Source organism: Chrysemys picta, chromosome 10, assembly GCF_011386835.1.
Source record: "Chrysemys picta bellii isolate R12L10 chromosome 10, ASM1138683v2, whole genome shotgun sequence".
Taxonomy (NCBI): Eukaryota; Metazoa; Chordata; order Testudines; family Emydidae; genus Chrysemys; species Chrysemys picta.
Window position 1 is genome coordinate 22,178,813 of NC_088800.1, and position 23,148 is coordinate 22,201,960.

Genomic DNA, 23,148 nt, shown 5'->3' on the forward strand with positions numbered 1-23,148 from the left:
TAGTCCTGTTCCCCAATGTACAATGTTTGCTTTTCCTATTACACTCTTCTATTTCTGCTCCCTTGAAATATAATTATATCAAGGGGAAGTCCCTTAGATTCAGTGGGGAAAACTGAGGTGAGTTTTAAGAGGTTTCATTTACACTCATACCCACTTGCTGATGTGTAACTGAATCATAGTCGCTGGAAGTCACTGTGAGTGTAAATTATATGCTGAGGGGAACAAAAGAAGGGGGAACTGCACCAGTTTAGTCTCCCTTGCATTCACCTCTGGATTTGGCCCAATATCTTTTCACTTTGATGCTGTTCATATAGCAAGAATAGCTAAGTAGCTTATTTCCAAATGCTTACCATTCTGGTATATTGGAAGTTAAAACCCCATCCATTATTACTATTACTATACTTGTTTGTATGTTAAGACAATCATGGTGTCCTTTAAGATTCAACAATAGAGAAGCTGATACTTCACAGTGTTCCCCTTTCTAATAAGTACTATTACACATACAAAATACTAGAGATTGCTCCAGGATCTATAAAATAATGTAGTCACTCTTAAAAAGTCAGCAATTGCCAATAGTAACCACACAATGGTATCTGAGATCACATAATTTCCCCCTACACTTAGAATAGAAAATAACCATAATAAATTTGTATTATCTATCAGCAAATGGTGACTTTTTAATGGTGATTATGACATATGGAACATTCAGAGAAGAAGAAGAAAAAGAAAAGAAGAAAACGGGAAAAGAGACAACCAGAGCTGGCAAAGTCTAAGATAAAATATATTAAAGCTACACAGTCCTGCCAACAGCAATTCCAGGCCCCAGGGCAGAACAGTCAATGGGCCCCCTAGAAAGGGATGTGTCCACCCGGCAGCCTTCGCCGCCAGTACCACCCCGCATGTGCCTAGGAGCCAGGGCCGGATTAACCTTTTGTGGGCCCGGCGCCAAACATTTTGTGGGTCCCCATGGGGGCAATCGAGCACGATGCGGGGAGGTCAGTACCCAGAGCGAGGAGCCGGCCAGGGGCAATGGGGCATGGCATGGAGGCACTGTTTATAAACTGGCAGCCACCAGATGCACACTGGCCCACCCAGCCGTGTGCTGCCAGCATGCCCCTTCCCCTCTGGGGTGGCCCATGCCGCACCACACAGCCCCTCCACCCAACACCCCCCAACTCCTTATGCCCAGCCTCCCCCGGACCTGCTATGCGGAGCGCCCCCCTGCCCACAGCTCCACCACAACTGCCCAGTGCCCTGCACACCATCATCCGTGCCCAGCACTCCCCCCACCCACAGCCCTACCACAACTGCCCAGCACCCCACACCAACCCCCCACATCCCAACACACACAGATCTCCCCCACCCTGCACTACCCAGTGCCCTTCCCCACAGCCCCACCACTATAACTACACAGCACTCCACACAGACCCCCCACTGCCCAGCACCCTAACACAAAAACCTCCCCCACTGCCCAGTGCCCCCCACCGCCTCACAGCCCAGCACCCCCACACACACAAACCCACTCCCCCATGCCCTGCCCCCCGGCTGCACTCTGAGCCAGCGCAGAGCAGGGATCCCCCGTCCCCAGGGCCGGCTCCAGGCACCAGCTTGGCAAGCAGGTGTTTGGGGCGGCCGTTCGGGAGAGAGGCGGCACGTCCAGCTATTTGGCGGCAATTCGGCGGACGGTCCCTCACTCCCGCTTGGAGCGAAGGACCTTCCGCCGAATTGCCACCGCAGATCGCGATCGCGGCTTTTTTTTTTTTTTTTTTTTTGGCTGCTTGGGGCGGCCAAAACCCTGGATCCAGCCCTGCCCTTCCCAGCGCAGTTCTAGGGGACAGAACAGCTGAAGCTTGGGAGCACAAAGCAGTCCCATCCCCCAGGGCCCCACCCAGCGCTACCTGCCTGGCACTGGGGCCTGTGGCAGAGAGGAGGTGTTTCCTTGCAGGGCTGCGGCAGCTACCGACTTCCTCAGCCTGCTGCTTCTGCAGAGCAGGCCCTGAGGCCCGCCCGAGCAATTTAAAAGGGCAGGGGGTTCCCAGCCACTAGGCCCTTTTAAATCACCCAGGCCCCTGGGCAATTTCTCCCTTTACCCCTGTGACGAACTGGGCCTGTTCTCACTGTGGTCTGTGAATGCTGACAGGGGATAGTCTGCATTGGAGGATGGGATCTGCCCGAGGGCGCATACCTGAGTGTGTAACATGAGAACCCAGGAAGGGGTTGAAGGCCAGGTGACTCCTGAGCCCGGGAAACTGAACAAAGGCTGTGGGAGGGGTCGCTGAAGGCAGAGTGCTGGAAGCGAGCTGGAGAGATGGCTGGGAGACAGAGATGGCTCTGACCACCACCCCCGAAGGGGGGTGGGCTGGAATGCCCTGGGACCCCAAGCTGGACTTAACTGAGGGGGTCCCGTTGTCTGTGCCTGCAAGACCTGTCTTGGACTGTATTCCTGTCATCCAAATAAACCTTCTGCTTTACTGGCTGGCTGAGAGTCATGGTGAATCGCAGGAAGCCGGGGGTGCAGGGCCCTGAGTCCCCCAATACTCCGTGACAACCCCTCACAGTATAAGGAACATAGTTGTACCCTTATTTTTAGAAGCTGGTTTATAGCTGTAATGATATTCTGCATTTATATGCCCACTTCTTTCCAAGAATCTGAAGCAGAAAGCCTGCCAAACAGGCAGTGGGGGCACTAGATGACAAATGTGTTAAAGGAGAACTCAAGGAAGACAAGGCTATTGCAGAGAAGCTAAATGAATTCTTTGTATCATTCTTCACTGCAGGGGATGTTGGAGAGAGGCCCAAAAAAGATAGGTCTGATGTAGGTAACACATCTGAAGTACTGTACCACATTGATATGTCAACAGAAAAGGTTTTAGAACAAATTGATTAATTAAACAGTAATCAGTCCCCAGCACCAGATGGTATTCACCAAGAGTTTTGAAAGGAACTCAACTAAGAAACTGCAGAACTACTGTCGTATGTAACTGTTGCTGAAACAAGCCTCTGTACCAGATGACTGTAAATTAGCTAATAGACCACTAGTTTTTAAAAAGGACTCCAGGGGTAATCCTGGCAATTTCAGGGCAGTGAACCTAAATTCAGTACCGGGCAAGCTGGTAGAAACTGTAGTACTACCATGCCTCACCAGTCAATTAAAATTCTTTGCTGGTGTCAACAAGCAATTGGATAAGGGTAATCTAGTTGATATAGTGCACCTGGATTTTCAAAAAGCCTTTGACAGGGTCCCTCAGCAAACACTCTTAAGGAAACGGAATGGTCATGGAATAACAGGGAAGGTCCTCTCATCGACTGGTAACTGGTTAAAAGATAGGAAACAAAGGGTAGGAATAAATTATCAGCTTTCACAATGGAGAGAGGTAAAACAGCAGGGTCCTTCAGGGACTTGTACTGGTATCGGTGGTGTTCAACATACAGTAGAACCACAAAAATGGAGGTTGTTCGTAACTCTGAAATGTTCATAACTCTCAACAAAATGTTTTGGTTGTTCTTTCAAAAGTTAACAACTGAACATTGACTTAATACAGCTTTGAAATTTTACTATGCAGAAGAAAAATGCTGCTTTCCCTTTATTTTTTTAGTAGTTTACGTTTAATACAGTACTGCACTGTATTTGCTATTTTTTGGGGGGGGGGGTCTCTGCTGCTACCTGATTGAATACTTCCAGTTCCAAATGAGTTGTGTGGTTGACTGGTCACTTCATAACTCTGCTGTTCGTAACTCTGAGGTTCTACTGTATTCATTAATGATCTGGAAAATGAAGCAACCAGTAAAGTGGCATGAACAGCAAAGTGGCAAAGTTTGCAGATGATACAAAATTATTCAAGATAGTTAAGTCCAAAGCTGAGTGCGAAGAGTTACAAAGGGGATCTCACTAAACTGGTGACTGAGCAACAAAATGGCAGAAGAGATTCAACACTGATAAGTGCAAAGTAACGCACATTGGAAAAAAAAATACCAACTACACAAATACAGTGATAGTTTCTAAATTAGCTGTTATCATTTAAGAAAGAGATCTTGGAATCACCATGCGTAGTTCTCTGAAAACTTCCACTCATTGCACAGCAGTGATCAAAAAGGCTAACAGAATGTTAGGAACTATAAGAAAAGGGATAGAAAATAAGACAGAAAATATCATAATGTCACTATATAAACCATTGTAATCCCATATTTTGAATACTGTGTCCAGTTCTGGTTGCCCCTTCTCTGAAAAGATATAGTAGAACTGGAAAAGGTTTGCAGAAGGAAAACTAAGAAGATCAAGGTTACAAAACAGCTTCCATACAAGGAGAGATTAAAAAGATTAGGGCTGTTCATCTTAGAAAAGAAATTACAAAAGGGGGATATGATGGAGGTCTATAAAATCACAAATCGTGTGGAAAAAGTGAATAGAGAAACGTTATTTACCCTTTCCCACAATACAAATACCAGGGAGTCACCTGATGAAATTAATAGGCAGCAGGTTTAATACAAAGAAGAGTAAGTACTTTTTCACCCAGAGCATAATTAACCTGTGGAATTTATTGCCTTGGGATGTTGTGATGGCCAAACATATAACTGGATTAAAAAATATAGATGAATTCATGGAGGATAGGTCTATCAATGGCTGTTAGCCAAAGTGGTCAGGGATGCAACCCCTTGCTCGGGGTGACCCTAAGCTCCAACTGCCAGACACTGGGAGAGGAAGACAGTTGTGGTACTCTAACTGTCCTGTTCTCCACACATTCCCCCTGAAGCTCTGGTACTTGCCACTGCCAGAGACAGGATACTGAGCTAGATGGACCATCTGTCTGACCAATGTTGCAGTTCTTATGTTCTGAAAGAGCATTATAAAGATGGATACGTTTTCATATCTTCCTAGATGGATAAAACTAGGTGGAGAAAGTTTAAGGGCTGAATTTTCAAAATTGGCCTTACTTTGGTTGTCACCATGTTTAGATGCCCAACCTACGGTGTTTATAGCCTGACTCTGAGTTGCCAAAAACACTTGCCCTTCATTGATTCAACTGGAGACACCCAGCACATCTGAAAATAGGCTCTAGTGGCTTGATTTTCAGAGGTTTTGAACACTAGATGCTCCCATTGAGGAATAGAGTAAATTGGCCCATTGTATGTAATAACATATTAGGACTGAAAGGGACCTCGAGCAGTCTTCTAGTTCAGTCCCCTGCACTCAAGGCAGGACTAAGTATTATCTAGACCATCCCTGACCTGTCTAACCTGCTCTAAATTAATCTGGAGAGATGTCAAGGCTGTATCCCCACTTTGAACTTTAGGGTACAAATGTAGGGGCCTGCATGAAAACTTCTAAGCTTAACTACCAGCTTAGCTCTGGTCTGCTGCCACCATTTTCTAATGGATTCCCTCCCTGGGAAGCCTTGAGAAACCTTTACCAATTCCCTAGTGAATACAGATCCAACCCCCTTGGATCTAAAACAAGGAGAAATTAACCATTCCCCTCCTTCCTCCCACCAACTCCTGGTGAATACAGATCCAACCCCCTTGGATCTAAAACATGGAAAAAATCAATCAGGTTCTTAAAAAGAAGGCTTTTAATTAAAGAAAAAGGTAAAAATCATCTCTGTAAAATCAGTATGGAAATTAACCTTACAGGGTAATCAAACTTAAGGAGCTCAGAGGACTCCCCTCTAGTCTTAGGTTCAAAGTACAGCAAACAAAGATAAACACTCTAGTAAAAGGTTTCAGAGTAACAGCCGTATTAGTCTGTATCCGCAAAAAGAAGAACAGGAGTACTTGTGGCACCTTAGAGACTAACAAATTTATTAGAGCATAAGCTTTCGTGGACTACAGCCCACTTCTGTATGCATCCGAAGAAGTGGGCTGTAGTCCACGAAAGCTTATGCTCTAATAAATTTGTTAGTCTCTAAGGTGCCACAAGTACTCCTGTTACTCTAGTAAAAGGTACATTTACAAGTTGAGAAAACAAAGGAAAACTAACACGCCTTGCCTGGCTATTTACTTACAAGTCTGAAATAGGAGAGACTTGTTTAGAAAGATGTGGAGAACCTGGATTGATGTCTGGTCCCTCTCAGTCCCGAGAGCGAACGCACTCCCAAACAAAGAACACAAACAAAACCCTCCCTCCCCCCCAAGATTTGAAAGTATCTTGTCCCCTTATTGGTCCTTTGGTCAGATGCCAGCCAGGTTACCTGAGCTTCTTAACCCTTTACATGGAAAAGGATTTTGGAGTCTCTGGCCAGGAGGGATTTTATAGTACTGTACACAGGACAGCTGTTACCCTTCCCTTTATAGTTATGACACGCCCCCCCCAAATCACAGATAGTGTTGGACGTTCGGTTCCACACTGGCTGTGATTTCTTCTTGGAGTTCTAGGAGAAAACAGAGTTAATAAGACACATGTACTTTTAGACATACTACTGATTATATAAAAACGAACAATATGTTTCATTCTAAGCACAATTGTTAACCAGTTAACTCTGGGAATCTTTCCCGGGAGAGTGCATCAGCCACTTTGTTAGAAGCTCCCGAAATGTGTTGTATTTCAAAATCAAAATCTTGGAGAGCTAAACTCCACTGAAGAAGTTTTTTGTTATTTTTCTTGGCAGTATGAAGCTACTGTAGCGCAGCATGGTCTGTTTGTAGTTGGAAATGCCGTCCCCAAACATATGGGCGTAGCTTTTCCAGTGCGTACACAATGGCATAGCATTCTTTTTCGCTGATTGACCAGTGGCGTTCCCTCTCAGACAGTTTCTTGCTGAGAAACACGACAGGATGGAATTCTTGATCTGGTTTTTCTTGCATTAAAACTGCTCCTACGCTTCGCTCAGACGCATCTGTGGTTACTAGGAACGGTTTGTTAAAGTCTGGGGCCCTTAGCACAGGGTCAGACATGAGTGTTGCCTTAAGCTGGTTAAAGGCTTTTTGACACTCATCAGTCCACTGAACTGCATTTGGCTGTTTCTTTCTGGTTAGGTCTGTCAGCGGGGCGGCGATTTGGCTGTAGTGGGGTACAAATCGCCTATAATATCCAGCCAAGCCTAAGAAGGATTGGACCTGTTTCTTAGACTTTGGAACCGGCCACTTTTGGATAGCATCTACTTTGGCCTGTAGGGGATTTATAGTTCCTTGACCCACTTGGTGCCCCAGGTAAGTCACTCTGTTTTGGCCTATTTGACACTTTTTAGCCTTAACTGTTAGTCTTGCCTGCTGGATGCGCTCGAAGACTTTTTTTAGGTGCTCCAGGTGCTCTGCCCATGAGTCAGAAAAAATGGCTACATCATCGAGGTAGGCAACTGCAGATTCTCTCAATCTCGCTAGGAGACTATCTACAAGTCTTTGGAAGGTGGCGGGTGCATTTCGCAACCCGAAAGGGAGTACATTGAATTCATACACTTCTGCTTGGGTGACGAAGGCTGACCTTTTTTTAGCGGGTTCATCTAGTGGTACTTGCCAGTACCCTTTGGTTAAGTCTAAAGTAGAGATGAATTGGGCATGTCCCAATTTCTCTAATAGCTTATCTGTGCATGGCATTGGATAGTTTTCAGGACGAGTTACAGCATTTAGCTTACGGTAGTCTACGCAAAAGCGTATTTTCCCATGTGGTTTGGGAACTAGAACCACTGGAGATGCCCATGCACTATTAGAGGGGCGGATTATACTCATCTGTAGCATGTCTTGGATCTCCCTTTGTATAGCAGTTTTGGCATGAGGTGACTCCCGGTAGGGTGGGGTTCTAATTGGGTGAGCATTACCTGTGTCAATGGAGTGGTACGCCCGCTCGGTCCGTCTTGGAGTGACTGAGAAAACTGGTGCAAAGCTTGTGCACAGCTCCTTGATCTGCTGTCGCTGCATATGTCTAAGGGTCGTGGAGAGGTTCACTTCTTCTACGCTACTATTTTTTTTTTTTATAGTAGACACTTTCAGGCCACTCTGCATCATCTGTTTTCTGGGCTGTAAACTGGCAAATGTTTAATTCTCTGGAATAAAAGGGCTTAAGAGAATTAACATGGTATACCTTAGGCTTTATGTTTGAGGTGGGGGAGGCTATGAGATAGTTAACAGCTCCTAGGCGCTCCTGGACCGTGAATGGTCCTTCCCACAACGCTTCTATTTTATGGGCCTGGAGCGCCTTTAAGACCATGTCTTGGTCTCCTACTTCGAAGGACCGTTCTCTGGAATGTTTATCATACCAGGCCTTTTGCTCTTCCTGAGCATCTTCTAGGTTTTCTTTAGCAAGGGCTAAAGAGTATCGGAGGGTGCTTTGTAGGTTGCTTACAAAGTCTAGAATATTAGTTCTTGGAGAAGGCGTAAACCCCACCCATTGCTGCTTCACCAACTGTAATGGCCCCTTAACCTCGCGGCCATACACAAGTTCAAATGGTGAAAACCCTAAACTGGGATGTGGTACAGCCCTGTAGGCGAAAAGCAACTGCTGCAACACTAGGTCCCAATCATTGGAGTGTTCATTTACGAATTTACGTATCACGGCCCCCAAAGTTCTATTAAACCTCTCCACCAGGCCATTGGTTTCATGGTGGTAAGGGGTGGCAACCAAGTGATTCACCCCATGAGCTTCCCACAGGTTTTTCATGGTCCCTACCAGGAAATTAGTTCCCGAATCTGTAAGGATGTCGGAGGGCCAACTTACCCTGGCAAAAATGTCTGTTAATGCCTGGCACACACTTTTAGCCCTGGTGTTGCTTAAGGGTACTGCCTCCGGCCATCAGGTAGCAAAATCCATGAAAGTCAGTACGTACTGCTTTCCTCTGGGTGTCTTCTTTGGGAAAGGACCCAGAATATCTACAGCTACTCGCTGAAATGGGACCTCAATTATGGGTAGTGGCTGGAGAGGGGCTTTAACCTGGTCTTGGGGCTTTCCCACTCATTGGCACACCTCACAAGACCGGACATAATTAGCAACATCTTTGCCCATTCCCTCCCAGTGGAAGGACTTCCCCAACCGGTCTTCGGTTCTGTTCATCCCAGAATGGCCACTGGGATGATCATGGGCTAAGCTCAAGAGTTTTACCCGATACTTAGTGGGAACTACTAACTGTCTTTGAGGATGCCAGTCTTCCTGGTGCCCACCAGAAAGAGTATCCTTGTATAAAAGTCCTTGTTCTACAACAAACCGAGATCGGTTAGAAGAGCTGAGAGGCGGTGGGGTGCTCGCGCCGCCGCCCAAGCTTTCTGAAGGCTGTCATCTGCTTCTTGCTCAGCCTGGAACTGTTCCCTTGATGCTGGAGACATCAGTTCCTCTTTGGACTGTGGACTGGGGCTTGGTCCCTCTGGAAGCGATGCAGGTGTTGGGGCTGTTTCCATTGACTGTGAACCGCTGTCTGCTGGTGCACTATGTGGTATCTCAGGCTCTGGCTGAGCCTCTTGGGTAGGGTTATCTGCTGCTTCCACTAGGTCAGGCTCGCTGGTGCCCTCTGGCGTTGAAGTTGTAGATGGGTTTGCAAGCGCTGGACTCAGTGCTGGCAATGGTTCTGGTGCTGGTTGCGTTGCCAGTTCCGGTTTTGGGACTGGTTTTGGCTGGGTTTCTGGGATTGGATCCACTAAGGCTGTTGCAGTCGTTGGCAGGGGATCCGGTTCCACCACCGTTGTTTGGGTCTCTGGTAACACAGACAGGGCCCTGGTGGACGGCTCAGGAACAGGGATGGGGGTGAAAGCTTGCTTAGCCTGGCTGCGGGTGACTATTCCCACCCTCTTGGCTAGCTTCACCTGGTTGGCCAAGTCTTCCCCCAGCAGCATGGGAATGGGATAATTGTCATAGACTGCAAAAGTCCACATTCCTGACCAGCCTTTGTACTGGACATGCAACTTGGCTGTAGGCAAAGTTACAGACTGTGACACGAAGGGTTGAATTGTCACTGTAGCCTCCGGGTTGATGAGTTTGGGGTCCACTAGGGATTGGTGGATAGTTGACACTTGTGCTCCAGTGTCTCTGCAAGCGATAATCTTCTTTCCGCCCACTCTCAAGGTTTCTTTTCGCTCCGAGGGTATGAGAGAGGCATCTGGGTCTGGGGATCTTTGGTGTGATTGGGGTGTAATGAACTGTAATCGGTTGGGGTTCTTGGGGCAGTGAGCCTTTATACGTCCCAGTTCATTACATTTAAAACATCGCCCTGCTAAGGTATCACCGGGGTGATGTTGGTTGGTGGAGACTGGTGTGGTGGGGTGAGAAGGCGTCTGGGGTTGCGGGATGTGGGTGGGGCCTTGGGTTGTCCCCGGTGGTAAGGTTTTGTTTCGGCTTGCCCCTTCTAATATTCGCTCCAACTGCTACTAGTTTTTTTCTTTTCTGCCACCTCTACCCATTTGGCTCCAATCTCCCCCACCTCAGTTACAGTTTTGGGCTTCCTATCTAGGATGTACCTTTCTATTTCCTCAGGAACACCCTCTAAAAACTGCTCCATTTTTACTAGGGAAACCAGATCTTCCAGAGATTTAACATTTGCTCCTGATACCCAGGCATCACAATTTTTGTCAATGTGGTAGGCATGCCGGGTAAATGACACATCTGGTTTCCACCTTAGGGCTCTGAACCGCCGACGGGCATGCTCGGGTGTTAGCCCCATTCTGAGTCTGGCCTTGTTTTTAAAAAGTTCATAACTGTTCATGTGTTCCTTAGGCATTTCAGCCGCCACCTCTGCTAAGGGTCCACTGAGCTGCGGCCTCAGCTCTACCATGTACTGGTCTGCAGCGATGCTGTATCCAAGGCAGGCCCTTTCAAAATTTTCTAAGAAGGCCTCAGTATCATCGCCTGTCTTGTAGGTTGGGAATTTACTGGGATGGGAAGTGGTACCTGGAGAGGGGTTGTTGGGATGGGCTGTTGTATCCGGCTTAGCCTTTGCTACTTCCAGTTCATGCTTCCTTTCTTTTTCTCTCTCCTCCATCTCTTTTTCTTTCAGCTCCATCTCTCTCTTGTGGACCTCCTCTTTGGCTTTCTCTTCTCTTTCTCTCTGCTGTGTCTCGAGTTTTGTTAATTGAAGCAGTCTCTGATGTTTTCTTTCATTTTCTTCTGCTTCTAGTCTGGCCAGTTCTAGTTTGTTAGCTACATCACTGGTACTCATTTTCCTGTTTTCTTGTACTGGGTCACCCCCTCTGCAGTTGACTGAAACTGGGAAGCTCTCAGCTCTGGCTGCTGCTGAGTTAACAGAGACTTTCTAACTAGCTACTCCCGAGGATGTAAAAAGAAAAAAAACAATTCAGCTTGTAAATTCCTTTTACCAGTCGTTTGTTTGCTCATTTGAACACTTCTCTTAACAAAGGACCTTGTTAAAAAAACTTAACACCTCTGCCTTCAGGCAAGGAGAGATAAGATATGCATCTACCTCCAGCTCTGCTTTTCAAGCAGCTAGAAGGAAAAAAAAATCTTACTGGCTTTTGGGTTTAAAATGATCCCACCGCTCTGCCACCAAGTCAAGGCTGTATCCCCACTTTGAACTTTAGGGTACAAATGTAGGGGCCTGCATGAAAACGTCTAAGCTTAACTACCAGCTTAGCTCTGGTCTGCTGCCACCATTTTCTAATGCATTCCCTCCCTGGGAAGCCTTGAGAAACCTTCACCAATTCCCTAGTGAATACAGATCCAAACCCCTGGGATCTTAAAACAAGGAAAAAAATCAATCAGGTTCTTAAAAAGAAGGCTTTTAATTAAAGAAAAAGGTAAAAATCATCTCTGTAAAATCAGTATGGAAATTAACCTTACAGGGTAATCAAACTTAAGGAGCTCAGAGGACTCCCCTCTAGTCTTAGGTTCAAAGTACAGCAAACAAAGATAAACACTCTAGTAAAAGGTACATTTACAAGTTGAGAAAACAAAGGAAAACTAACATGCCTTGCCTGGCTATTTACTTACAAGTTTGAAATAGGAGAGACTTGTTTAGAAAGATGTGGAGAACCTGGATTGATGTCTGGTCCCTCTCAGTCCCGAGAGCGAACGCACTCCCAAACAAAGAACACAAACAAAAGCCTTCCCCCCCCCCAAGATTTGAAAGTATCTTGTCCCCTTATTGGTCCTTTGGTCAGATGCCAGCCAGGTTACCTGAGCTTCTTAACCCTTTACAGGGAAAAGGATTTTGGAGTCTCTGGCCAGGAGGGATTTTATAGTACTGTACACAGGACAGCTGTTACCCTTCCCTTTATAGTTACGACAAGAGATTATAGGTAAACTGGCTGAAAGCCCAAGTCATGCGAAGCAATAGTGCCTGCTGGAAGAAAATATTAGACAACAAACATAGAAAAAAATATGCACATTGTCAAATTGCAATGTACATGTGACAACATTATTTCATACCACCTAACCCAAAACAGGCCCACATTTCTCCCGGTTCTTTGATTTGAATATGAAATGTACTTATTACTGTGAAAGTTACTAGTGACCCCCATTAACAGCTAGTAGCCTTTATGTCAACCAGTGGCCACTGGGGGAAGCAGATACCTCACTACACAGTAGCCTGAACTTTTAAACTGTCTTCTCTCCTCTGCCTTGAGGCAGAGGGAACTAGCCCCAAGCCGGTTTTCACTGACTAAATAGCAAAAGCACGGGTCTGGCAACCACCAATCAAGTGTTAACACGGCAAGGGCCTTTGTCTAAATGTGTATAAAGGATCTGTGAAATTTGTGTAAGACAAAGTTTTTGTACCAAGGTGCAAAGCTCTCCTTTCTTCTGCAGAATAAAGCAACTCTTCCTTATCCCTGTCTGGCTGTTATTGGCTCTCAGCTAGGTGGACCCGATATTTCAGTAACATTACCAAGGTACATTTTGCTAATCTCAGTATACCACTGTACTGATGACGTACTCAAGTATGTTTTCACCATCGCCTGTCTCTGGACTTTTTAACTAGAGTGACCAGATGTCCCGATCTTATAGGGACAGTCCCGATTTTTGGGTCTTTTTCTTATATAGGCTCCTATTATCCCCCAGCCCTGTCCCAATTTTTCACACTTGCTGTCTGGTCACCCTATTTTTAACTGCCCTCTATTCCTCTCTGAATGTATATGTGATAATTTCAGGTTGAAATGTCAACCTTTAATGCACACAAAAAGTTCATGCCTCTCCCTGGAGACTTTACTTACCCTCTCCCTCACCCGAGTGGTAGGGGAACTACCTATTACAGTCTTGACTCAGCAGAAACACTTGCCTACTTTTTACTGCCTCAGCACTTTTCTGCCTGGTACCTAGCAGCCCCACTCCCTGACTCGCCTACCTCCTGCTGCCCAGGGGCTTCTCTTCTGCCTAGATCCCACTTCCCCATATTCACCTTCCCCTGCTTCCCACTGCCACAGAACCCTCTCTCTGTTATAGGGTCACGCATGAAGGGAGGGCTCAGTAGCAGGGCAGATCTAGGTCCTCAGCCCTGAAGCTCTCTCACACAGCTCTGAATCTCGTGAGTTCAAAGGAGCTTCTTGCATCATCACAACAGCTCCCCCCTGAAGACACCAAAATCCCACCACTCATGATCAGCTCATGAGAGCTGGCAACACGGCTTCCTGTGGCTGTTGGTGGTGACTCCCCTTACCCACCATTACCTCCAGGCTGGGGGAGCTGCCATTTTATTCCCTCCACATCCTACCCCCATAATTGTCCTCTGCATCCCCCTCAGCCTCCCTCCTGTCCCCACATCATCTGCACCCACCTCAACTCTCTCTTGCTCCCTTATCTCCCTCAGCCTCCTTCCTAGCCTTCAGCCTGCCCTGCCCCCCATAACCCCCTGCAACCCCTAACTCTGATTCCTGCTCCCACATTCCCACAGCCTCCCTCCTTCCTCAGGCTCCCTTTGTTCCCCCCATCCTCCTCTAGCCCCTAAATCTGTCTTCTGCTCCCTCCACTGTCTGCTCCTCCTCACTCTTCCACCTTTCACAGTGTCTCTGCTGCTCATCAAATCCCTGTGTGCTGTCTAGATTCCTGAACCATAGCGGGCAGCCTCTGTGCCTGTAGGCACGGCTTCAGTCTTACTGAAAACAGTGGGAGGTGGCAGTCAACTTTATTAAGGGCAGCCTCACTTCTACATGGAGATAGAATATAGGGCAATGGCTGCCATCTTTCTGGCTTCAGTCCCCTTGTCAGTAATAAGGAAAACCGATGAGTTGAAAATGGCTCACAGCAAAGACTGGGCAGTCACAGAGCACAAATCCCAGTGATGACTGAACCTGGTGATAGATATTTTGAACAAAAAGAATCATGCTTGTAGTTGTTTCCATCACTTCACACTGACTTTACAGACATTCTAGGCTTCATAGTGATATGCCACTCAGAGTGACAATCCTGAAGTCTTCTTGTATAGATTACTGGCAGCGGCCACTAATTGACTAAGGATTTGCCATTCTTATACAGCCACAGTAGAAGGTGTGACGGTGACCTCTGTGTTGGATTTGAGAATAATTAATTGCCGTAGGTATATTATCCTCAGGTATTATTATTAATCTTGCTCTCAGAAAGCTGCAAATCTTTTTCCAAAGCAAATTGGGAATTCTGTGTGTCTTGTAGCAACATTTTAAGCAACTGCAAAATAACTCATTTGTATTTCCATAGGGTAAATTAGAGTTACAAAGTTGGCCATGGCTATACAAGTAACTAGAAGCACTATAAAACAGAAGTTTAAAGAAACAAGCAGTGTATATGCAATTCCTCAAAAGAATCATTATGACAGTGTAACCCGTATGTGTCGTTATGTGTATTGTATCTATATACAGTCAGAAACAGGATAGATCTTTAAAAGACCCATTAGTCATCCAGCTGTCATTTCAGGATTGCTCCATACAACACATTTTATATTGTTTTGTCCATTCCTGTTTTAAATATCCAAAGTACTGCAGCTTCCATTTCTTCACATTTATGCTGGAAATTATTTGATTGCTTAATACATCGCGGTGTAAGGAAGTTTTGTTTCTAAAACTCTCCTGTTTTCAAGGAATTAACGTCATCCCATTATATTCCTCGTTATGCTACCCTTTTTAACACCCTTCCTTCCGCAACCTATTGCAAAACACACACAAAAACCAAAAAACCTTCATCTCTAAGCAACTGATCTCTTAGCAACAAGAAGCGCCTTCATAAGAGATGCCACACAGAGTGGTCATCAGAAAACCTGTTCTGATCTTTAAAAGGAGCGCACCCGTTAACACAGGTAGCTCTCATCAGGAACTGAACGAAATAATAACAAAAGGACACAGGTAACTTATTTAACATTCATATTTTAGCATTTTTTCTTAAAAAATGAAGCTAGAACAACTGTGAAAGAGAAATAGATTCTTTTTGATGAATTTTAGAGTTGCTTTGATCTTAGTTTATTCTGGCTAACTTTCTGTAAATGATATAATGTCTGACTAGCTCTTTACATGTTTTCTGACTCACAGCATAAAGCATTCTTACTCAAACGTGTCTTGCAATTTAAAACAAAATAATAGAAAATCATTTTGTAAGTATTTTTTATGTAGGGTGACCAGACAGCAAGTGTGAAAAATTGGGATGGGGGTGGGGGGTAATAGGAACCTATATAAGAAAAAGAACGCAAAATCGGGACTGTCCCTATAAAATCGGGACATCTGGTCACCCTATTTTTATGGGATGTTTCACTTTTTTTTTTTTAAAAAAAGGAGCCCATTTTGGCAGAACTATTGCAGTATGAAATTGTTCATTTCATTCAACTTTTCAAACCATTTAGACAGTATGAAAAGTATTTAATTACAACTTCTTGCATTTTTGCTGCAAATTCCATGGGCAAGAAATATGCTCTCTGTCTAATGTTTCAGTGCCTTCTGGGTTCCTTCTACCTAGAATAACCTTTTCTCTATCCATATGCACTGCTCAAGAGAAAGATTTGCTCCATAACTAGAAATGGGAGAGAATGGATATTGTCAACTGTTAGCTGGATTCTCAAAGTAAAGCTAAGCAGAAAATAACTGGAATTGGGCAAAGTATGGTTTCCAAGTAACACGGCCATAGCAGGGAGAAATTAACTCTCAGAATTATGAAAACTGAGGTGAAAAAGAAGGCATTGGGTAGAACACTACACATCTAAAACTGATCTGGAGAGTTGGTTAATTGTCTCATGGCTACCGGTGTTTCCTGTGGTAAGGATCTGTCTTTACTTAAACGGCTAGAATTTCCTCCTTATCCACTTCTGATACATACAGTTGTTGGAACAGAAAATTATGTCTGGAAAAACTGTATTCGAAATGAGTTTTGTTAATTCCAAACCAAAGTTGTTTTTGCTTCTCTAAACTTTATTAACATACTCATTGGAATATATGCAGCGGTTTTCATATCTAGGTAACATTTGGTGAGGTTACAGACAGAAAAGTCACTATGTGAAAAGTGATGCCACTTAATAAAATAGCTCCCTCTATCTCTATAAGTCATGTCTGTTTACCAACAAAAACAGGTTTCTACTACTATTAGCATTGCCATGGTAGACATATAATCATGACAAAGAGATCTGGATTCTGTTCTCTCTATATATGATAAACTAAATTGTCTGTTCAGTTATAATTGCATAATCTATATTACTAGAAATGAAGTAAGAGGCAAAAAGAACACAGCTGGATTGTCAGATAACAGGGAGAGTCTTCAGGGCTGCTGGCAGTTAAGAAAAACAGTTGTTGATGTGTAAACTGACTAAATTTGATATAGAAATTAGAGAGATAAATACTGACCATCCATTCTCCACTAATTTTTCTGTCACTTTTGAAGGTATTATTGACTTTAAAAGTTATCCTAAAATTTCTTTTGGACAAGATATGGGAATAATATTGTTTACAAGACTCTCAAACCAGGAATAAAAAAAAACAACCTTGCAAATGTCCCTACAAATTAGACCATTGTTAGTATATGTGTTTGAATCTGCTTTGTCTGTTAGTATATCTGTCTCAATCTGATGGCTAGCATGAATTGATATACTCTCATTCTGCATCAGCCGGTGTTTGGGATTAAAAGGTACAATGCAAAAATCATCATCTATCTTCTATTGGGGATGCTACTTTTCATGAACACTACTTTGGTCTCTAAGCAACAAAAAGTCCTATTGTAAAAGCGACACAATTGGCAAGGTATTTTTCAAATCATACGTCAGAATGTAATTAAAATCTCAGAAAGGGCCATTTTCCAAATTCTAGTGTCAGAACCTTCTTATTTTTCATGGAAATTGTAATTTAATCAATCACAGATCATTGTGGAAATGAAGAGCCCTATTGTGCAGTCACTGGGACACCATGTAGTGTACCTTCCCTCGTATTTTCATCTAATGTAAATAACAGCCCCCAAGGTACCATGATGATTGGCATGAAAGAAAGGTGGATGCAATGCTCACTATAAAGTTACACAAAGCAGGTGTGTTTTCTAGTCTCGTTTACTATGGGCAACTAACATCACTCTATAACTGGGCAGAGGTCTATTAATACACTAGGGCAAAATTTGCAGAAGTTACTAGTGATTTTGGGTGCCTCTGGTTTTGGGTGCCCAACTTGGGTCCTGATTTTCAGAAACCACTGAGCAACCACGCTCTGAAAAATGAAGTTAGCCACCCAAGAATTGAGGCATCCAAAATCACTGGTGACTTTTGAAAGTCTTGGCTTAAGTTCATACTGGTATAATACTGAGCCTGCCATTTTACAGCACCACAACTAAACAAAGCATCCACACTGTCCTCTAGGTCAGTGTTTCCCAAACTTGGGACGCTGCTTGTGTAGGGAAACCCTGGCGGGCCGGGCCAGTTTGTTTACCTGCCCCGTCCGCAAGTCCAGCTGATCGTGGCTCCCACTGGCGGCGGCCAGTACATCCCTCGGCCTGCGCCGCTTCCAGCAGCTCCCATTGGCTTGGAGCAGCGAACCGCAGCCAGTGGGAGCCGCGATCGGCCAGACCTGTGGACGGGGCAGGTAAACAAACTGGCCCAGCCTGCCAGGGGCTTTCCCTACACAAGTGGCGTCCCAAGTTTGGGAAACACTGCTCTAGTGATTGTGTTGTAATGTTAAGAGATTCTATTATCCTGTTGTGTCATCCCAAAAGATATTTGTGACCATTTTAATACCTTGCAGGGTACAGGACTGCCCTGTCAAAATGAGACTGCTCTTTCACGGGGTGGGGAAGGGATGAGTGACAATTTGCACAGTATTCCAAGAGAAAACACATAAAAAGTATCATGACAAAATGTCCTTGAAATAATATAGCAACAGAGCATTCTGCAAAAATATGCCTGTTCTGGAGAAATCATTGTGTAAGCTTGTACCCGTCCAAAAGGTAGAATATATATCGACTCGGGTACAGGAAACATTGCATGTAGTATTCTACCTCAAAGGGGTATTGTGAGGATAAATATATTAAAGATTGTGAGGTGCTCAGATACTACAGAAAGGGGGTCACATAAATGCATTAGATAAACCTGTATTACCTAAGAAAATATATCATAGACATAAAAAATGATAAGAATTGTGAGGAAGGAGGGAGCATTGCTGTGTTTGGGGACATTGATTAATTGGAATATGGTGACCTGCCATGACCAAAGATGCATACTAACTACATACACTAAATAGAGCAGGGTAGCGTGCTGAAGCTCTGTCAGGTAAGCCTGAAGGAGGGGTGATGCACCCTAACAGAGATTACAATTATCCCCCCTACAAGGGCAGTTTTCTTGCTCTTTTTTAGTGATGTTTGTAACCTGACGGTCTTATTGGCATTTCCATAATCCGACAAGAAGCCAGGTATAAACAGTGGCCAAAAGTACAACCTTTCCTCTTGGAAGTGGACCTCCTTGTAGACAATCCCACTGCTGTCACCCAAGCCTAGATTTTGGTAATGCTCTCAACATGGGGCTACATCAACAGACCATTTGGAAACTTCAGGTGGTACAGTGACCACATTACTCCAATACTCTAATCTGTACTGGCCTCCAGTTAGTTTCTGGATGCATTTAGAGGTGTGGGGTTTGATTGGTAAGTAGCTTGAGGACTCTGTGTGACACAGATGCAGCAATAGCTCAAGCAGCTTTGCTGATCACAAACAGCCATTTGGTATAAGCAGGAAAGGGATGGCAGCAGAACATTTTCCCCAAGAGGTCCTCAGTTATGGAACTCTCTCCTTGCTTCTACCACTTTCATCTATCAGAGACCTAATGTGCTGCTCTCCAGGTCACATTGCAATGCATAGCCAATTTCTCAGATTTTCACTGACATAGGAATAGAGGGGCTGATTGTGAAGACTGGGGTTGAAGGTTTCATTTTTCTGTGGGGTATTTCTTTTTTCTATATTGATCCAGGAATATATTCGTACTATAATTACTGTACTGGTACCTAGCATTTTAGATAGGCGCCATTCAGAAATCTAACTAAATAATGCAAGTTTGATGTATAGCTACAAATCAACAAGATGCACCATCAAAGTAGCAATCCCAATGACCCAGGAACAACTGGCAACCTTTAATAGGCTGCACATGGCCCCTGCAACCATCAGTGGAGACCAAGATGGGATACAATTGTGGATCTTGCTCTTTCCCAGGCTGTAAGTAAAGCTTTATATTATTTCAGGTTTGATAATCAGTATCTTGTTTGATCATTAGTCACAGTGTCGAGGAGTTTTGCTAAGGTGTGCTATGGTAGAATTTGCCTGCAAAACATCTGTGTACTGTAGGTAGGCTTTTTATCTAGCTGTTCTTTATGTGTGCAGACAATGCCCTTACTTTATGAACAATAAAATAACCATAACTGTTGAGTCAATGTCCAACTGTCACACCAGCATGGTATGACCTTCCCTTCTCTTTCAGATATGCAGTGTTCCCATACACACTCATGTTGCAAAGATAGAAGAAGGAAGAGCTGAGGGGCAACAGGCAAGCTGAAGTGTTGTACCAGGATATTACTACATAATTTCAAGGATAGAAAGGGACACTGCTTCCCAGTCTAACAGACCTGCATCCTGGAATGTGATTGAAATCTTGGAGATGGGAGAAATTGCATGGTGGAGGGTGAAGGAGGAGTTTGGAAAAAGACTGGAGGACACAGAAGTAGTGAGTCAAATTCTGTCCTGGAAGTGGAGAGAGTGTAGCCCGTTATTTTCCTTGTGCCGATTGTTTATTCATAGTTTTCCATTCTGATTGTATTTCATAGTGTTCTTTTGTTTAACTTTTCCTTATGTTTCTAATGTTTATTGGTGTTTGATAGTAACTACTTACATTCAAATTCTTTTTTTCATAGATTTCAAATGTGCATGTGGTGGAGGAGCAATGACTAACATGATATTTTATTTTAAACAAAGGGTTTCAAAATGCTCATGCAAATAAAGTAAAATTAACAGATGGCTTTTGGTTTGTTCGTGTATTTATTTCTATGGGTTTGGAAGGGTGCTTGTATCTCTGTGTTTGTGGTATATAGGCAGGGTACTGATAATAAACTTAATCATACAGTGAAATTAAAGCCAGACCTCTTGTCTTCTGTTTTCTAGATATCCTCTGGAAAAAAAAAAAGATTTTACTACTAATAGTGCCGTATTGGGTGGATATTTATAAGGCTGTTAATAAGAATTCTTTGACTCTATGGCTTCAGCTGATGAAATATTTTTAATAGACTTGTATTGTTCACCCATAATTCTCTGCATGCATGAACAATAAGACTTTTTAAATTATCCAGTATAATGAAAATGAACCTAACATTGGGAAAAAAGACACTTCCCAATCCACTACGCAGAAATGGCCTGAGTTAGTTGATAAGACTTGTTGACTACTTGGAAGGTCAATAAAGTTGAGCTCCAGTGGGAGGTGAGAGGGAAGTGACTTCACTGGAAAAGCCTAACCCCTACCCTTTGATGTGTAAAGCTAGGGATTGTTAGTTCAAACATGATACTAATTATTATGAGCAAAATCTTACAGGGCACTGCAGCTCAAAACTAGCATTGTTAATATCATGCAGAGGCAAATCAGAAGCCAGCACATCTCTGGGACATGGATATAATGCATTCCCTGAATGACAAGTGGCAACTGCATTTTGCATTCAAGTTTCTGAAAGGTCTTCCGGTGTAACCCAATGTACATGACAGTAATCAAAACAGGAGATGACAAAAGCACGGATAATAATGGCAAGGTCACAACCACCCTGCTAAGCAAAGATGGAAAATATATTGTTATCTACAGCTTTTATCTGGACATATAAAAGACCCAAGAATCCAATAAGACTTCTACATTACCTGTCACAAAAGGGTGGATCCACTCAAATGAAAGGGCAGAATGCTTCCTTTTGCTTTGGTTGTCCCCCAATCCCAACATCACCCCACTCTTATTAATTAACTAACTAGTTTAGCACAGTGCCCCAGTCTTAGTCCGACACTCAAAGGTAAGTGATCAAATGAAAAACATATCACCATGAGGGACAGTACCGAAACCCAAACTGCCTCCCCATCTCCAGCACCACCTTCTAGTATACTTTGAACAGAAGTGACAACAGATCCTTGCTTGTCCCAATACTGCTTTCTGGGTCCTAACAGAAGAGAGAATAGACCCATTCAAGTGCAATTCTCTCTCTCTCAGGATTAACAGACCTGGTGGTTGATTATAGTACTGGATTGGGATTTAGGAGTCCTGGGTTCAATTGCTAGGTATGCCACAGACTTCCTGTGTGACCTTGGTCAAGTCACTTAAAACCTATCCTGTGTATCTGCTCCTCATTTGTAAAGTGGGGATAATCTTTTTCGTGTTACATATTCTTCAAGGCAGAGGTTGTCTCTTGCTAGATCTTTGTGCAGTGCTTGGCACAATGGGGCCCTGATCTCGAGTAGGGCCTCTAGCTTCTACTGTCTATGCTGACACATACCCCCACATTCTACCTCACCTGCCCCAAAACACAATAAATTGCCAAACTCCTCCCCCTTTCATCATTAAACAAGAGTAGTGCTGAATTCCTGTCAGACTGCAAAGAGGTTCAATGTAAAGTCCCCCACTCCATCTCAGCCCCTCAATGAAGGCCATGCTGTCTTGGTTACTTCACCCAGTTTGCCTCTACTCCCTCCAAAAATCTTTTCAAAGAACAAAAGAAAGTTTAAAGGAATTGCTGGGGGACTTTGGTTGAGCTCATACTCTGCTAAATACTGCAAAATTAACTACAAGACACCAAACCTGCAACATCTTTAAGCTTTTGGAATATAACCTAATGATTTTATGTAAAATTGATTAAAAAGTCAGATCTATGGGACTGACCTAGTTTTAGATGTGCTGACTATATCTCTAGAAATCATTGGGGAAGAGCTAACTGTAAGCATTGGGTATTAATTATGGTTAAATGTGCAGATTAGGGAACTGTGTTTCTTTTTCTGATGTGGAATGAAGCCTTTTTAAAAAGAACACTATATGGACCAAAATAGAAGTCTTTATTCTGGAGTAGAAAAATGTAAACAAGTAACTCTTGGAAGGCAGTACTGCACATCCTATTACAAAATGCAAGAAAATGCAGATGGCATCATTTATGGCAAGGTATATGCTTTGTCATAATAGAGTCACAATTAAGCAAGTAAAAAGGGAAATAAGAAATCATGGAACTCCTGAAAACAAAAAAATATCAGGAAGGAGTGACAGACAGATATCAGGTGTATGGTACATCCTGAAGGAACTCTTTTAGTACCATTCCTTCAGATCTTGTAAGAATTACAGCATTAGAGGAAAAACTATGCATATAGCACCAGAGGAATTTCTGATAGACCCAGGCCAGTTGGGTACAGCAGTGTCACCGGAAGCCGAGCTACTGACCTGTGGAGAAGTGGGTTTCTGTTCCCTGACTGACCAGAGCAGGGACTGCTCCACACTAGGGTGGTCACATGACTCCAATTAACCTGCAAAGAGTCGGTTTAAGCCATTAGGCTGAGAACACCTGACTCTTTCCAGGTTAATTGGAGTCAGGTGAGGCTGTTAAGCTAATGTGAACACCTGACTCTAATTAAGGCCCCTCTGATACTATAAAATGCTCACTCCAGGCAGGCTGAGGAGAGCCAAGGAACTAGAGGAGAGAAAGTGTGGCTGAAGAGTTGGGTAATGAAGAAACCCTCAAGCCTCTGGAAAGGGAGCCCTAAGGTAAGGGTGAAGAAGAGAGAAGTGGGAGAGCTGTGGGGAAGTGCCCCAGGGAAATGTAGCAACTCTGGCAGTGAAAGGTTATTAGGATACCTGGGCTAGAACCTAG

General features: G+C 43.9%; 1 protein-coding gene across 3 annotated transcripts in view; it reads left to right on the top strand.

Moving 5' to 3' along the window:
• Positions 1 to 15,072: 15,072 nt before the first annotated feature.
• The window catches only part of LOC101943325 (cytochrome P450 19A1-like), a 45,168-nt gene continuing 37,092 nt past the window's right edge, over positions 15,073 to 23,148 (top strand). The window contains exon 1 of one of the 3 annotated variants that reach the window (XM_008172267.3): positions 15,073 to 15,174. The gene's annotated coding sequence lies outside the window, so the exon portion shown is untranslated. 3 annotated transcript variants of the gene reach the window in all.